Here is a 17,139-nt window from a genome sequence, read left to right on the forward strand (position 1 = left end):
TCTATTTTCTTGGAAATAGTCAGAAGTCACAAATCAGATTTGAATTCAATTTAGAATTTTTAAAGTGAAGTTTGGAGATATAATCAAGTACAAAAAGCATAAAACTCTTCAGGGTTTGAGGGCTTGGTTCTCATGTCATGTTCATGTGGTCTGAGAAAAGATTAGCCCTGGGCTGTTATTCTGTTTGAGAAGTGTTGATAATAATTTCAGTCCCTGATGGTGTGGATTTCCATAGGTACTGGGTAAGCGTGGGGTTTGCTGGAAAGAGGAGAGAAAGAGCTTCTGCAATGTTGGAGATAGTCTGTGTCTTAATAGGTATTTGGTTACACAGGTGTATACATTTGTCAGAACTCATCAAATGATATACTTAAGATTCAAAGTTTTGTGCATATGTATGTTTTACCTCAAAATACAGAAAAAAAGGAACTCTAAACACATACTCCAGTTTGATTTTATACATGTTGAAATATGGGGGAGAAGGTTACTGTCTTTGAAACTTTACTTTGAAATGCTTCCAAAAAAAAAAAAAGGTGGGTAGTGGAATATTTAGAAATATGACAAAGAGCAAATAGAGTGTTCATTGTAGAATCTAGGTAATGTGTTTACTGTAAAATTCTTTGAACATTTTTTGTATGTTTGAAAATGTTCATAAAATGTTGGAGAAAAGGTGAAGGTACCGATTATGCTTATTAGAGGATTGTGTACCTCCATTTTTAATTCTATCCCCTGTTAATTTGAAATTAAGCCACTTGGATTAATATCAGAAGTGGGAAGGGAAGTGAATGTGAGCCCTTTGGGTAAATAGAAAAATGTACCCACCTCATACTCTAGTATCTTTTGAAAAGCCATTACCAAGCATGGACGCCAAGAGTGTCTTTACAAACAAGAAGAGCTCCAAGAAACCCACATCATGCCCTCAACCAATGACCTCTCTGGGCAGATAAAAGTTCCCTCCACACCCCTACCCATGGGAAAGGACGTGACTGCCTGAAACACAATCTTTGCTAATGGTAAGCAGGTAAACTGCCTGCTGTATACCTTACACTAAGGCCCTATCACATGAAAAGGGGCTTTCAGTTTTCAGCCGTATCTCAGGGGTTTGGCCACAAACACCTCTACTTTTATCAGAATGCCAAGCTCTCTCTTATATCCTGATAGAGGTCTCTTTTTAAAGATATATGGGACCCCTGTGGTACTTATGTTGTTGTATGTGTTTTAATCTCAAAGGGTTAAAAGGGTACATTGCTTGTGGTGGAATTTGAACCAAACTTTTAAAAGCAAATGATAATGTATTTTAAATGAGGCCATGTTGCTCGGAGCTTAAACAATAAACTGGAAAGTCAAGATTTGAAAGCCTCAAAGATCTCAACTCCTTCAGCGTCTCAAAGTGAACTCTGGCCAGTTAATTTATCTCTCTTCTTTGATTTTCTCACTTGGAAAATGAGAAGTGAAGCCTGACACAAAATGACCATCCGACTTTATTGTTTATAAGAATCGTTTCTGTAAGAAACTTCAGTGTGTATAAAAATCATTTAGTTTGTTAAAGTAGAGATCCCAGCTTCCAACACTTGAGTTTTCTGAATTAGTAGGTCTGGGGCAGAGCTCAGAAATCTGCATTCTAATAAATGGCTGGTGTGACACGGATGTAATTATTGGACCACATGAGAACTGGTGTAGGTGTGTTTTGATGGTACTGTGTTAACTGATAGATTATTTTAGCTTTTTCTTAGGGAAAATTTTAAACATATACTAAAGTAGAGAGAATGGCACAATAGTCATTCCATGGACCTATCACCCAACTTCAACAATCTTGGTTCACTCACCTCTACCCCTGTCTACTCCCTATACCCTTCTTCCACAGATTATTTGCGAAACAAATCTTGGACATATTTAGTATGCAACTTTAAATGTTGAAAGTACTGTAAACAAAATACCATATTAAACATTACAGAATTTGAGCATAATTCCCTAGTATCAAATATATCTTGTGTCTAGATTTCTTTGATTCTCTTTCTCTTTTTTTTTTTCCGAGGTTGATTTGTTGGAATCAGGAACTAAACACAGTTTCCACATTGCATTTGATTGATGTATCCCTTTAATCTTTTAATCTAGAGGTTTCCCTTCCCTTCCTTTTTTTTTCCCCCCTTGTGATTTATTTGTTGAAGAAACTAGGTCATTTATTCCATAGGTTTTCTCAGTCTAGGTTTTCTTATTTTATCCCCATGATGTCATTTATCATTTTTCTTTCCCCTGTATATCCTATAAATTCCACCACTTCCATCCTGAAGTTTGATCATATTAAAGTTCAATTTGGGGACTAAAATGCACCATTGGTAATGTCATATCCTTCCATCAGAAGGCACATGTCTGTTTATCTCTCTCTATGTTATGTTAGCAGCTGAGAGCTATTCTTACCTAGGGAGAGCCCTGTATTTTGACTTAGTAAGTAGTTCATGGAAGAACTTTCTCCTTCTCATCATGGACTTTTCCTTTTCTAGGTTAGGCTTTTAAAGCTTTCACAGTGAATCCATAGCTGCCTACTTAGACATTGTGTTTGCTACAGAAACCAGAAAAGCTTTCTTGCTTTTATACTTAGTCTCATTTTCACAATATAGTAATCTGTAAAATTTTTCCTAGTGCCTTCAACATTTTTTTCAATTTCTGAAACATCTTAAGATGAATGAATGACCACACAATTGGGCAGAAATCGGGGGCCCTTTAATGAAACCGCAGTTGCAGGCAAAGTGACCTGGCAGAAGTACTAGTGAGTCAGAGCATCCCATCCTGAGGGGAAGACGATGAGTTTTTAATACCTGTATTTATTTATTTTCTCCTAAAAGCAAACATGAGGTTTCTGAATCGGGCAGACAATTCTTACAGCAATAACCGCATTGGTTCTCTAGACTCCAGTTTTCTCCTTCAGTGCTGTGTGAAGGGGTCTGGAAGAATGATGTTGGATATGCCAAGATCGCTCTAGTTACCAGGAATGAATGGGTTCATTTCTTCATTCAACAGTCACATACTGATGGTTACATGTATGTGGACAGTGAGTCCACACTGGGGAGGATGATAAATACTAGAGTACTCCCAACCTAACACATCAAACCATAGACCTCTCTGTCTAGAATTAGCCATTGTGTCATCTTATAGGTAATCAAATATATATGTTTATATATTTATGTGTGTGTATTTGATTTTATATATGTGTGTATAATTATATATATATGTATAGGCACATATGTGTGTATTTACTTTTATATATGTGTATATAATTTTATACACATGTAAGCACATATAGATGTGTTATTTGATTTTCCCCTCTGATTTATACTGTAATTTCAAAAATCATTTTCTCAAATTATATGGTGGCTCAAGTTGTCTTTAGTTCTCAGCCATTTCTGCTTGAGCTATGAGATCCACATAATCCAGCCCAGAATCTTTCTAAAGTGTGTTCTTAAGTCTTTGTTCTATCGTGAATTGTGCACTACCTGGAATTAAACCAACTCACTTGAAGTTGCAAAAAAAAAAAATAATAATTTTCCTCACTTTTAATTTATCTACAGATGTCATTTGCACTGACATTTTCATGAAATTTTCTCATCTCTAGCTTTTCAGGTAGCAAGTTACTTTATACCCACTGCAGAGTTTGCTCATGTGACTAGTTCTTTTGATAAGAAAGTGAAATCCAAATTGTGAAAATTAGACTCTGAGAAGAAAATTCCAATGCAGAGTACTAAAGATTCCCACAGCAGGAAAGGGTAAGTGCTGTGGGTTAGGCCTGGTGGAGCTGGTATCCTGCGAGGGGAGACGAGAAGACACAATTAGACACGATAACTCTGCAATGGGAAAGTGCTTGGAAGGAAATAAACAAAGTTAAGAGGGAGTGAGTAACCGGGGAGACCACTTTGGAGAGAGTGGTCCCAGAAGGCCTCTCTGATGAAGTGACATTTGAGCTGAGGCCTGAAGGAAGTAAATGAGCCAGTGGCGTGAGGAGCTGGTGAAAGAGCAGATGCAGAGAAAGGACTTAGTGTGTCTGAGAAGCGGAAAGGGGGCCTGGTGGCTGGCTGGCTGTCAGTGACAGGGAGAGAAGCAGGCAGGGCCAACCCACGCAGGACCTCATCAACTCTGAGAAACGAATTCTGTTCTAAAAGCAGTTGATGAACATTGAAGAATTTTAAGCAGGAAAACTTAGTCATTATCTTCACCTAGGCTTTGTTTTTCTCTGCATGTGCAAACCTCTATGCATGTGTGTTTCTACTGGTAGCATGCTATACGTGATCTTCAACTTAGTTTTTTGTTTACTAGTAACATCATTGGCATTATGAAAGGAAGATTTATAGGGAAAAATAAGTTTGATTTGCTATGATCAACATGACAAATATATATAGATATGTAAGAACTTGAAGCTATGACTAAAAATCAGTTTCTTAGGGGTAATAAATGAAGGACAGTGCTTGTTTTTAGTGTCCATTATAGATATAAATTCACTCAAATAATTTAAGAACATTAGAAACATGTTCTAACTTGGTCCTTGCTTTTCTCATCAGCTTATCATGATTAGTATGCTACTTTAACCATATACTTATTGTTAAAGCAACCTTATACTAGTGAAAGTCACTCAGTCATGTCCAACTCTTTGCAACCTCATGGACTATACAATTCATGGAATTCTCCAGGCCAGAATACTGGAGTGGGTAGCCTTTCCCTTCTCCAGGGAATCTTTCCAACCCAGGGATCGAACCCAGGTCTCCCACATTGCAGGTGGATTCTTTTCCAGCTGAGCCACAAGGGAAGCCCAACCTTATAGGCCATTATAGTCTATGTAAATGTTATAGGCTTATAGGCCATTTTTAGTCTTCTTGATACAACACAATTCGAATAAAGAAGGAAAACAGAAGAATAAGAATTCAGCAAGAAGTATGTGGTAAAACCATAACAAACGAAGAAACGATCAATAAACTCTGCAGAGAATGTGTCACCTTTCAAAGTACAGTTTACTTTTCTCAATAATTATAAATGTACTTATTTATTCACTTTTAGAATATCTCATTTTTGTGAAAAATAGACCTAAAACTCCTTGAACTGTAGAAACTCCAGCATTGTTTAGTTCTTGCCCATTTGTAAAATCTAAGCAAAAGCTTGAATAGAAGAAACTGTCTATATTACAGTGAAGCAAAGACAGGGGTTATGTTTCCTGGTCTTCGAGTCCATGGTAGTATGAGCTTTTTGGCAAACATTTTCCAAAATAGCAGGTGGATGAACAATTATAGTCTACAGAAGTAACTGCCTCAAACTCATGCAACCTGACTTAGCTCATTTTTAAGCCTACATTACAAAACAAAAAACAGCAAACCATATTGCAGAGGTGGAAATGAACTAAAGCAGGCAAGAAATAAGGGGGCTGAGGATGTGTGATGCAACATTGCTGTCACATAACAAGAGAGATATTCTGGACAGACCTCTGTCTGCATTCTTAACCCATGAACCCTGGCCCCAACCTTCAGTATCTGAAAGTATCTTTTAAAATTCAAAGTCTTGGTATGCTAAAGTCACAAGCAATAGTAACGCAGTCATCTGTTACCTTCCTGCCTTTTATGTCAAGTTGGAGACCCTGGAACAACATCAATTAGTTTCTTAATAAAATCTTTCATGTAATTTTCTTCTCTACTTAAAAATGGAAATATGTTTAACTTCTCCAAATATTTAATTGAATGTGATGCATTTTCTAAAAGATGTCTTAATTCTGTAATTTAACACTCCTACATATGTATATATGTATGTATGAATGATACATCAAGAAATATTTCTGTTGCTTAGTTTTAAGAATTTGTTTTATGTAGTAAATACTAAATATAATTTAGAAATATTTCATTGTAAGAGCTTCTCATTTTCAAAAACTCGTAATTCAGAAATATTTTACTGTAAACGGAGGCTAAAGACATTTATAGTTTTTTTCCCCTCACAGCTTCATGTTTATGAAACAGCTTATTAACAATTGTTAACTGAAAACATTGGAAGGGTCTGCTGGCTTCCAAATATCTCCACTCTACAGCCTGTAAAATCAAAAATTTCCAACAGTTAGAATCATTCCTTTGGGTTAAGGGAATATCCACATAAAACCTTTGTTTAATACGTGTTATCATTCCTGTGTTTGGCTAAGACTGGATTAGAAGAAATGAGTTGCTGTGTTTTTAATAGTCTTAGCGAAGAGGTAGAGAGGAGGATGGGCATTCTTGGTGGAAGAGAAGGGAGATACTCCAGGACCAAGGGCTCCAAAAGAGGCCTTCAGCCTGTGGGAAAGGCAGAGCCTCTACTTGCCAATTATGAAACGACTGCTCATGCGGGAGCCGTGTTTAAAACTGATTGTGCTGTACTCATCTGAGTTGTAGAATGGGTATAAGCAGATGGACCGTGTCACTCACAAGTGCTTCTGTCTCATTTTTGAGCAGAATGCCACAGAGTGTGCAGAATAACTTGGCACCTTCACTGGTTGGGGGAGAGACTGGGGGAGAGTCCAGAAAACAGTCTAGTTGAATTCTTAGATGGGCTTTTGGCAAGCACACAAGGTTGCTTTATACAGCCGGTCTCCGATGTTTTTCCCCAAGTGTCTGAAAGAAAAGGGAGGATTTGTGGACCTGATTAAAACAAGGAAGTAACCCAGTGACTTAGAGAGGCGCGCTGTGGAATTTGAATCCTAAAATACAGCCCTCCCTCGTTGACTTTTCAGCCATGGGAATAACCAGTTGCTTCATTGTGTGTTTTGTCAAAGTGCCTCAGCCATTTGGCCAGCCTGATGGTTACCTGCTGCCTCTTTTTATAGCCTCCGCGCCCTTTGTTGTTGCCTGGCTGGTCAAACATGTGTAACGGTGCCCTGGGGCACCAAGTGTGCCCTCGGGGAGCTAAGTGCTGCCAGATGTGGGGAGAAAGGGTTGATTCACATGGCCATAATTTCCAATAGCTAATTTTACCTGTTTTCTTTTGGTTTTGGATTTCTTTCTTAAAGAAAAATCCATTTGGAGCTGGGTTCCCCCCTCCTTTAAATTGCAGTCTTGTCTTTTTACCTCTAATCTTCTAGCCCCACCCACCTCCCCCACAAGTGAAAGTGTGAGAAGAAAAGGATGGAGAAGATATATGATATATTAAGCCCAAGTGACTAATGTTTTTACTTTACGATAAAAATTAACGAAATGTTTCTGAGTCTGACCAGTATTTTTACTTCCCAAGTGCAATTAAATTTCACTGACTCAGTCTTTCATATAGAAATCATTTACATAGAAATAAATGATATTTTAGATTAGCATCTTTTAGATACAAGTTTTATCTAATCTCTGATTAGAAACACTAAATTTATTGTTCAAAGCTCTGCGTTTTTAACTAGCTATCCTGAAAACTGGTGAAGGAGGGAGAAAGGATCAAGGCTTTAGCTTGATTCTCTGTATGAACTGAACCTCAGGCCGACCAGACAGTAATCTGGGAAAAGAAAGAATTTCTTTACAGAGATATTCCTGCCAACAAATTAAGAAGGACTAATGAAATATTACCACTTGGCAAACCCCTAAGGAATCAATGGATCTAGGCACTGTCAGGGACTGCTAGTATCTCAATAAGAGAGACAACTGTCAGAGCACCACCACCCCTTAAATATTCTTGCCAAAAATAAAAGAAAAAGAACTTGAATCAGAACAAGTCACTGGGTTTAATATTAGTCCATAGGAAATATACGGAAAGGAGACACCACTAGATATAACTAGTGAATTCTAGTATAAGGGAGATGCTAAGGACAAAGAAATGCATTTCTTTAACAAATAAATTACATGGAAGAAAAAAGGAGAAGCATTGATTAAACAGGCATAAGAGACATGTCAATCAAATGCAATGTGTAGCTCTTCTTTGGATCCTGTTTTTAAAAACCATTTGTTTAATAAATAATTTATATAATTATATATACAATTGTCCTATATATATTTAACAAAAGGAGAGTACCTAAAGACTACAGCTATTTGATATATTAAGGAATTACTATTAATTTTTTAGATATAATAAGGTTAGATTGTTTATTCTTTATAAAGTATCCTTATCTTTTAGATATACATACTGAAATATTTACAGATATGGTGTCTAGGATTGGTTTCCAAATAGTTCAGTGGGAAGGGAAGATGGTTGTAGGTTAAACAAGATCAGCATGAGTGGATAATTGTTAAAGCTAGATGACGGGTACATGGGCGTTTGTTATAGTAATCTGTCTATCCTTGCATATGTTTCTAATTTTCTATTTTTTAAAAGTTTAAAAAAAATAGGTTTAGGTTTGAAACTCAGATCTGCCACTTGTAACTTTTGTGATCTTGTGGAAATCCCTTAACCCCCTTGAGTCTCAGGGGTTTTTTGCTTGTAAAACACATGCAGGAGTATCTTTGCAGTTTACTTTACACAGGTTGTTGGACCAAATTAAATAATCTGTATGAAACTGTTTTTAAAATTTCTACAAACATGTCAGTTGTTTTACCATAGTTACTATAAAGTTTCTGAAAGAATACGGTTTTCCCGCTAAGAAAGTTTGGTAGCTTTTTCTGCTTCTGCAAGCGATATTGTTGTTCCATGTATATTACAGTAGCCAAAATGTCCTAGAATAAGAATAGTTACATGGCCATCAAGTATATTTACTAACTAGTTTATAGTAATAGAGTAAGTATGAGAAATCATTTTAATTTTTTTCTAATACAAATTTCTCATAGCTTAGTCGATTAATTATAACATAGACTGTATGAAGGTCCCTCAGTCACGTTCAACTCTTTGCATCCCCATGGACTGTAGCCCGCGAGGCTCCTCTGTCCTTGGAATTCTCCAGGCCAGAACACTGGAGTGGGTAGCTGTTCCCTTCTCCAGGGGATCTTCCCAACCCAGGGCCAGAACCCAGGAATCCCTCATTGCAGGCAGGTTCTTTACCATCTGAACCATCAGTGAGGCAAAATATAGATAACTGTGCTAGTAATATTTTCACTGTATAGTAAGAATTGTGAATTATTTGATTTCCTATTTTCCTTGATTTTTAAAAATTGCTTGAATTTAACATATTAAGCAATATTTTGAATTACTTGCTCATTATGGTACACAGAAACCACGTTGTTAGCATCTTTCTCATATTGTTTCGGCTTATTTTGTTTTCTAATTCTGGCTTTATCCCTCCCTCCCTCCTTCTTTCCTTTCTTCTTTTCCTGCCTCCTTTCTCTTTTCCCTCTAGCACTTTATTGTGATGTATAATATACAGAGAGAACTGTATGCAAAACAAATGAGTAATTTATTTTTTTTTAAATGAGTAATTTAATGAGTGATTATAAAACACATATATTGCTACTGTGCCAGTTTTACAAAAAATCAGAACATTGCCTGCACCTCATTGTCTTTCCCAGTCTACATCTCTTTATCATCTTCCAGCTAATCACATTCTTGACTTTAATAGTATTCACTTTCTTGCTAATGTCTATAGTTCTACTCCCATGTATAGATTCCTAAAGAGTATGATGCAATTTTGCTTGTTTTTTTTTTCTTTTTATAAATAAAATCACAGATTCTCTTTTTCTGTTTCTGACTGATGATTTTATATTTTGAAGATCCATTCATATTATTGTCTGTAGCTACATTTGTTTTGATTCCTGTACCAGTCAGTTCAGTTCAGTTCAGTCGCTCAGTTGTGTCCGACTCCTTGCGACCCCATGAATCACAGCACGCCAGGCCTCCCTGTCCATCACCAGCTCCTGGAGTTCACTCAAACTCATGTCCATCGAGTCAGTGATGCCATCCAGCCATCTCATCCTCTGTCGTCCCCTTCTCCTCCTGCCCCCAATCCCTCCCAGCATCAGGGCCTTTTCCAATGAGTCAACTCTTCGCATGAGGTGGCCAAAGTACTAGAGTTTCAGCTTTAGCATCATTCCTTCCAAAGAAATCCCAGGGCTGATCTCCTTTAGAATGGACCAGTTGGATCTCCTTGCATTCCAAGGGACTCTCAGTCTTCTCCAACACCACAGTTCAAAAGCATCAATTCTTCGGCGCTCAGCCTTCTTCACAGTCCAACTCTCACATCCATACGTGACTACTGGAAAAACCATAGTCTTCCATTTTATGATTTTATCATAATTTACCCATGCTATTGTTGATGGGCATTTGGGTTAGTTCCACTGTTTTCTATTATAGACATTCTTGTAGATGGCTTTTGTGCTTCTCTGTAACCTCTATGCGTGTTTGTTATCTGTATTTTTAAGAGTGAACTAGTGACTTCATTCTGACAGTTCTGCAATGTGGTTGAACCAATCGACATTCTCTCCAGCAGTATCTGAGTGCCAGCTGCCATGTTCAGCTTCTTGATCTCTGAGTGCCAGGTGCCATACTGATAAGTACTTAATACATATGAACTTACTTTAATCCTCATAAATTTTGTATTTCCCCTTTTTTAACAGATGAAGAAACTGAGGCACAAAATGTTTATGTAACTTGCTGAAGGTTGGTAGCTAGTAAATCTTAGAGTCAGAACTGAAGTTAGATGCTCCAGCCCCACTGGCTCCACCTAAGTTATGAATGGACCTCCAGCCTGTATTGGCGAACTCTGGGCAGAGTGACGGTAGTCGGGGAGAACTACCATGTTTCCTGTCCGGGTGGCTGTACTGGGGCTTGAAATGTTCATTCCAGTGCTAAGGGTCGGGAGGGGGTATTGCTTGAACTTCAGAGCGGACTTGCTTCCTTTCACTTGTTCTACAAGTTGGAATAAGCTGAAGCAACATGAGGATCCGGCCTCTGGGGCTGGTACAGCTCTTATGAGAAGGAATGAGACTTGGCTTTCTCTCCTCTGTAGTATTTTCAGGACCACTCAGCCTGCATCCCCTTTCAAGTGGGAGCTGGAGAGGAAGAGGGCATAGAGTGGACATTCACTTTCCCTCACTGTCCAGATAGAACATCTTTTCCTCTAGAAACCACACTGCAAATGGGAGCAACATTCCCAGGCTAGCCCAGAAAACCCATAATGTAGCTGAAATATTAGGCGTTTGCAGCTGAATTGTTTCCTAGCTTTTTGTTTTCATTGCAAACATGTAGTATTTTAGTTACATTTTGGGCAAATAGGTTAGCCTAGAACTTAGCCACATTGTTTATGAGGAAAAATGTTTTCCATCAGCTAAGACCACATATTTATCTTGGTATAGAACTAACTTTATCCATAGTATGGATCACTGACTACCTGAGTATTCTGCTCCAAGCAAACTGTACAGCATACATTTATTTGATAGTAAGATGAAAAACATCTCTAATAAGATAGGGAATCATTTTCTGTGGACACACTCTGACAGGGACCGAGTTTTAATTAGCTAAGATATTTAAAATTTTAGCAATACAAAAATCCATCTGCTTTTCATTTGTCATATATGGGCTTTTATTTACCAGTCTACATGGGACATGAAAACATTGATGTCGCCACCTGAACCACATATAGATCTTCAGATCTGTGTGGGAAAAGGAACAATAATTATAATCTGCTTCAGGCTAGAATAATTCAAAAGGAAATGTGCATTACTAATATGGCAGAGCTCATAAAATTTCAATGTCAGTTTGCCACTTGTGGTTGAAAATTGGAGTCAGGCTGGTTGGCTAGAGGCAAAAAGACTAGAGTTACATAATATTTATGAGGTCTGAAGTTAGCAGTCACCAAACCCAAATATTGCCAGCTTTCAGATTGGTCAGTGAGGTCAGTATCATCTAGTCATGGCAATGTAGTTCAGAGCTGAGTGGATTTGGTAATGATGAAACATTACTTCTAAGTATAAATTCTGTCTATGTCAGTCCACTGCGACCTGCTTCATAGGACTTATAGCCTTCCAATTTTATATATTATCCCCAAGATACTTTTCTGAGGGGCCCCATACGTTTGTGCAAAAAATCTGCTTGCTGCCTAAGGCTTTCTGACACAAAGGTGGAAGTGGAACCTTCTTCGCTGCAGTATTATTTCTGTGGCACTTCCAGTGTTGAACTTCTGTGAAGACTTCCTGCCTCGCTGTACATCATCAGAGTGGCCAAGCCCCAGCCAGCACCTTATATCATCCTGTGCTCAGAAACAGTTTGATGTCCAAATCTGTTGTTTACATAGTATATGTAAGTAACTCATATCCTCATAGTATATATAAGTAACTCATATACTCATAGTATATGTAAGTAAGCAGCTAAAACTCAACCCCAGGATGACTCCCAAGACGCACATGTCGTTGTGAACTGAAGATTCGAAATGTGTGGATAACTGTACAGTTTCTGCTATCAAGAAGCAATCAGCCCTGGGGCTGTTCCTAACAGGAGCAACTGCAAGTTGATGCTCATTTTAAATGCTTTGTTTTCTCACGTGTAAACAGCATCCTAGATTTAAAGTAATCTTTTGATTTCCTATACTTCTTTGAATTCATAAAAAAATTATGTTTTTCAGTGCTAAATCAAATGCTCTTTGAATGTTTTATTATTGGAAATTTCGAATATAGGTAAAAGTAGAGAAAAGGGTGTAATCCCCCATGCTATTACCTGTGGATAAGATATTTATAATGGAAAAAATTAGTCTTTTTTTTTCCTGCCAAGAGTATGTCATAGGGATTTCACATACTTGGAGGTGGAGTTGGAATTAGAATTCTAAAACGCATGGAAGAGACTACATCAGGAAGGCATTTGCTCTGAGGAGAGCAAATCCTCGAGAGGATTTGGCCCCACACACCTTGGCTCCCTTTTTTTACAACTTCAAGACATATTTGTCTTCCCAGGGGAAAGTCAAACTGAATACAAAATGTTCCTGGAAACTAAAGCTATACAAAGACCTTGTTCAGAAATCTGGCAGATTACTTTTAAATTTATTTTTAATTAAAGTTCTGGATCTGCAACTTCTCTGGTGTTCCAGTGGCTAAGACTTCATGCTCCCAATGCCCAGGTCCCTGGTCAGGGAACAAGATCCCACTGCAGCTAAGAGTTTGCATTCTACAACTAAAGATCCCGTGAACCACAGTTACAGCTACAGAATGCAGAAGGGCTCAATGGAGACAGGAACCCAACCACTGAAAAGATTAGAGTTGTCCCAACCTACCCCAGACACATAACTCAACACAAAAGCAAGACTAAGGTGTAAAATTAGGTAAGTGTAGAATAATAATAAGTGTTAAAAAGTTTTAATGTCCCCCTCCCCAACCCCTCATAATTAGGTCATTGCTTTTGAGGGCAAATAACCTTTTAAAGTATTTTTATTTTTAAAAAATATTCTAATTTATTTAGTGGCCTGCATCAGTTTCTAGTTGCAGCAGGCAAACTCTTAGTTGTGATGTGTGATCTAGTTCTCTGACCAGGGATCAAACCCAGGCCTGCCTGCATTGAGACCACAGAGTCTTAGCCACTGGGCCACCAGGAAGGTCCCAAGGGAAAATATTTTAAATATCAAACCTTTCCAAAAAATCTGTCCTTTTTTGGTGCTTTTAATTTACCAGCACTTTTAGCACCTGTTAAACCTATTGAGTTCAACACTTCATATATCAGAAGAAGGAGGGTAACACTGGGGAAAGACGAGGTAAGGGGGTAAGTTGGCAGTGATGGAAAGCAAAGTCCAATGAACCTCACTCAGCCCCAACACACTTCTTTCCATTGGAAAAAGTATGCAAGTCTGATATTAAGGCACATAAATGTTTGACACTGGAGTATTAAATCAACTTTTAAACTTAAGGTTTTTTCTTTTTTAAGTTATTGTCCTATGTACTGTGCTGTGCTTAGTCACTCAGTCATGACCGACTATTTAGGCAGAAGATCCATTTATAATAGCAACCCAAAGTATAAAATATCCTGGAGTAAACAAATAATAAAGAATACACAAGTCTGTGTGAAGACATTAGATGTCTACTGAGATATATTAAAGAAGACTGCAGTAAAGAACCCACCTGCCAGTGTAGGAGATATAACAGATGTGGGTTCAGTCCCTGGGTTGGGAAGATCCCCTGGAGAGGGACATGGCAACCTACTCCAGTATTTTTGCCTGGAGAATCCCGTGGACAGAGGAGCCTGGTGGGCTACAGTCCACGGGGTTGCAAAGAGTTGGACATCACTGAGGCAACTTAGCACACATGCATGCAGTAAATACAAGGACAACTCTTAAATAAAACAACTGAATATTTTAGAGAGTCATAGTCTCCCTGAGTGAGTGAAGTGAGTGAGTGAGTGAAGTCGCTCAGTCGTGTCTGGCTCTTTGTGTCCCCAAGGACTGTAGCCTAACCAGGTTCCTCTGTCCATGGGATTTTCCAGGCAAGAATACTGGAGTGGGGTGCCATTTCCTTCTCCAAGAGATCTTCCCAACCCAGGGATTGAACCCAGGTCTCCTGCATTGTAGGCAGACGCTTTACCATCTAAGCCAGCAGGGAAGATCCATAGTCTCCCTAGATTAATCTATAAATTCAATATAAACCCAGTCGTATGGCTGAACACACTTTAAAACAAGGTTGAAATGCAAATGGAAAACTGAAAAAAAAATTGAAACAATATACTACACAAACATTTAATGTTTCTAATTCACAGAGCACGCTTAAAAGTAAATCCAGTAAAAATCAACCTATAAGAGGCCTAAATGGGGAATTCATAAAAGTATATCAGTACATAAAGAAATCTTCAATCTCAGGAGTATCTGAAAAAAATAAGTAAAAGCAAGATGCCATTGTTCATTTATCAGACTGACAAAGATTTCATCACTAATAATATTGGTGAGGGTGTAAGGAAGTTGACATCTTTGGGAATATAAATTTCTCTTTTGTGGAGAGCGGTTGTGCAGATATGTCAGAATTTTGTATATTTTTTAGCTCAAGAATTCTACTTCTGGGAATTTAAGCTAAAGAAAATAATTACAAATACATATATTTGTATAAAGTGTATTTTGCAGGCCAAAAAACAAAAGAGCTCACCTAAATGCTCATCACTGGTTCAATAAAGGGCTATTTTACTCATCCATATAAAGGAATACTGTGAAACCAGTAACCCAAGAGGATAAAAAGTTTCATGTAGACTGAAGCAACTTAACAGATACACACATAGAGAAATGGTCTAAAGTATGTTTGCTGAATGTTGCTGTTGCTGCTGCTGCTGCTAAGTCGCTTCAGTCATGTCCGACTCTGTGCGACCCCATAGACGGCAGCCCACCAGGCTCCGCCGTCCCTGGGATTCTCCAGGCAAGAACACTGGAGTGGGTTGCCATTTCCTTCTCCAATGCATGAAAGTGAAAAGTGAAAGGGAAGTCACTGAGTCATGTCCAACTCTCAGTGACCCCATGGACTGCAGCCCACCAGGCTCCTCCGTCCATGGAATTTTCCAGGCAAGAGTACTGGAGTGGGGTGCCATTGCTGAATGTTAACAGTGGTCATTTGAGGAAGCTCTTTACCCTTTTTTTCTTTATACTGTTTATGCTTTCTCAATGTTGTTATGTGTGTGTGCATGCTAAATTGCTTCAGTCGTGTCTGACTCTGCAATCTCATGGACTGTAGCCCAATAGGCTCCTCTGTCCATGGGATTTTCCCTACAGTATTACTGGAGTGGGTTGCCATTTCCTTCTCCAGGGGATCTTCCTAATCCAGGGATCAAACCCTCATCTCCTGCATTGCAGGCAGATTATTTACCTGCTGAGCCATTGGGAAGCCCCCAGTATTGTCATTAAAGTGTTTAATATCATCCATATACCATTTCGTAATCGGGGCGGGGAGTAAGTTTCCTATGAACTCTGGCTCGTTCTGTGTGGTTTCAGGCGAGGACAGAGTGCATCTCCTCAGGAAAATGATCCTTGAGAAGTGGATTCAGAAAGAAAAAGTTAATGTCAGACACTGGCTTCTTCACAGCTGCCAATGACCTGCTCAGGAGTTTCTGGTGGGCGGAAAGTGATGCGTGTGGCATCCATCCATTTATTAGAAAGAGCCTAATTCATGTAGAACAAAGTGGTGGGATGGTTCTGCAGAATCGTCTTCCAGCATGTTGCCTAGCCGTGTAGACCAGAACTGCATTTCTTGGTCAGACTTGGTGCAGAGGTCAGTCATGACGATGAAGGGAGGTGGAAAGGAGAGTTGCTGTTCAGAGCTTCACATCTGTCGATTTCCATGTTCCTTACCAGATTCTTTTTATGCAGAGCTGGAGTGAAGTGATTCGTAGCTATTTCTAAAGGCCAGTTCTGCTTTTCCTTTTTCTTCTTCCTTTCACTTCTTAGGAGCCGTCAGTGTGTGAGGACATAATGCTGTATCCTCATCGATGGGTGCTGTCGTTTTAGTCATGTCTAACTCTTGGCAGCCTTGTGGACTGCAGCCCGCTAGGCTCCTCTGTCCATGGGAATCTCCAAGTGAGAATACCAGAGTGGATTGCCATGCCCTCCTCTACGGAATCTTCCCAACCCGGGATCAAACCCGCGTCTCTTTTGTGTCCTACATTGGCAGGCAGGTTCTTTTACCACTAGCACAACCTGGGAAGCCCGTGTCCTCATCTATACTGCTGTATATTTGTATAATATGGGTCTGATTGTGTCCTTGGGGCCTCAGCCCCTTTGCAGCTGGCTTCCACAAAGTGTTTTCTTTATTCTCTAATGGAAAAGTTTTCATAGATTTCCATCTGATGCTTTTTTTTTTTTTTTAAACTACAGTTTGGTATCTCAGAAATCTGTCCCTGTGGGTGTTCACTTGTATTCTGAAAATAGAGCTAGGGTCTTGAAATGGTTTCTGAACAAATAATGAAACATGTGTTCAAAGTCTGTAACTCTTCCTTCTCCTTAACCACATCCTAGATAACCTGCCATGGTAAGTGTCATTTGTGTGAATAGATTCTCTAGTTTTAGTTTTCAAGGCCTTCTTTTTTTATTCTAGCTGTCTGGATGATTAATGTGACTAGGAAAATACTGTTGACCCATTTAAATCATGTCAAACAACATCTATTGCTCATCTACATAATGAAATACACACTGAACATTACATCTTAAGTGTGGGAACCAGTGAACTACAAAATAATGTTTTACTCCTGTAGCTTATGAAATAAAATAAAAGACATTAGGACTAACTGTAGCATTAAATATTAAACCATTCAAATGGTAATTGTCAGTAAAAATCACCCATAAACTGAAACAACTAA

General features: G+C 38.6%; 1 protein-coding gene and 1 non-coding gene across 4 annotated transcripts in view; one reads left to right on the forward strand and one right to left on the reverse strand.

Moving 5' to 3' along the window:
* The window catches only part of METAP1D (methionyl aminopeptidase type 1D, mitochondrial), a 72,309-nt gene that overhangs the window by 21,482 nt on the left and 33,688 nt on the right, over positions 1–17,139 (forward strand). Inside the window, exon 1 of one of the 3 annotated variants that reach the window (XM_040229348.1) lies at positions 10,297–10,373. The exons of the other annotated variants lie outside the window; for them this stretch is intronic. The gene's annotated coding sequence lies outside the window, so the exon portion shown is untranslated. Of the gene's footprint in view, positions 1–10,296; positions 10,374–17,139 lie in introns of those variants that run through there. 3 annotated transcript variants of the gene reach the window in all.
* TRNAC-ACA lies at positions 14,340–14,411 on the reverse strand. The gene has a single exon. It is a non-coding gene; the product is annotated as a tRNA-Cys (tRNA).

The sequence above is a fragment of the Oryx dammah genome, unplaced genomic scaffold (genome assembly GCF_014754425.2).
Source record: "Oryx dammah isolate SB20612 unplaced genomic scaffold, SCBI_Odam_1.1 HiC_scaffold_27, whole genome shotgun sequence".
NCBI classification, from domain to species: Eukaryota; Metazoa; Chordata; class Mammalia; order Artiodactyla; family Bovidae; genus Oryx; species Oryx dammah.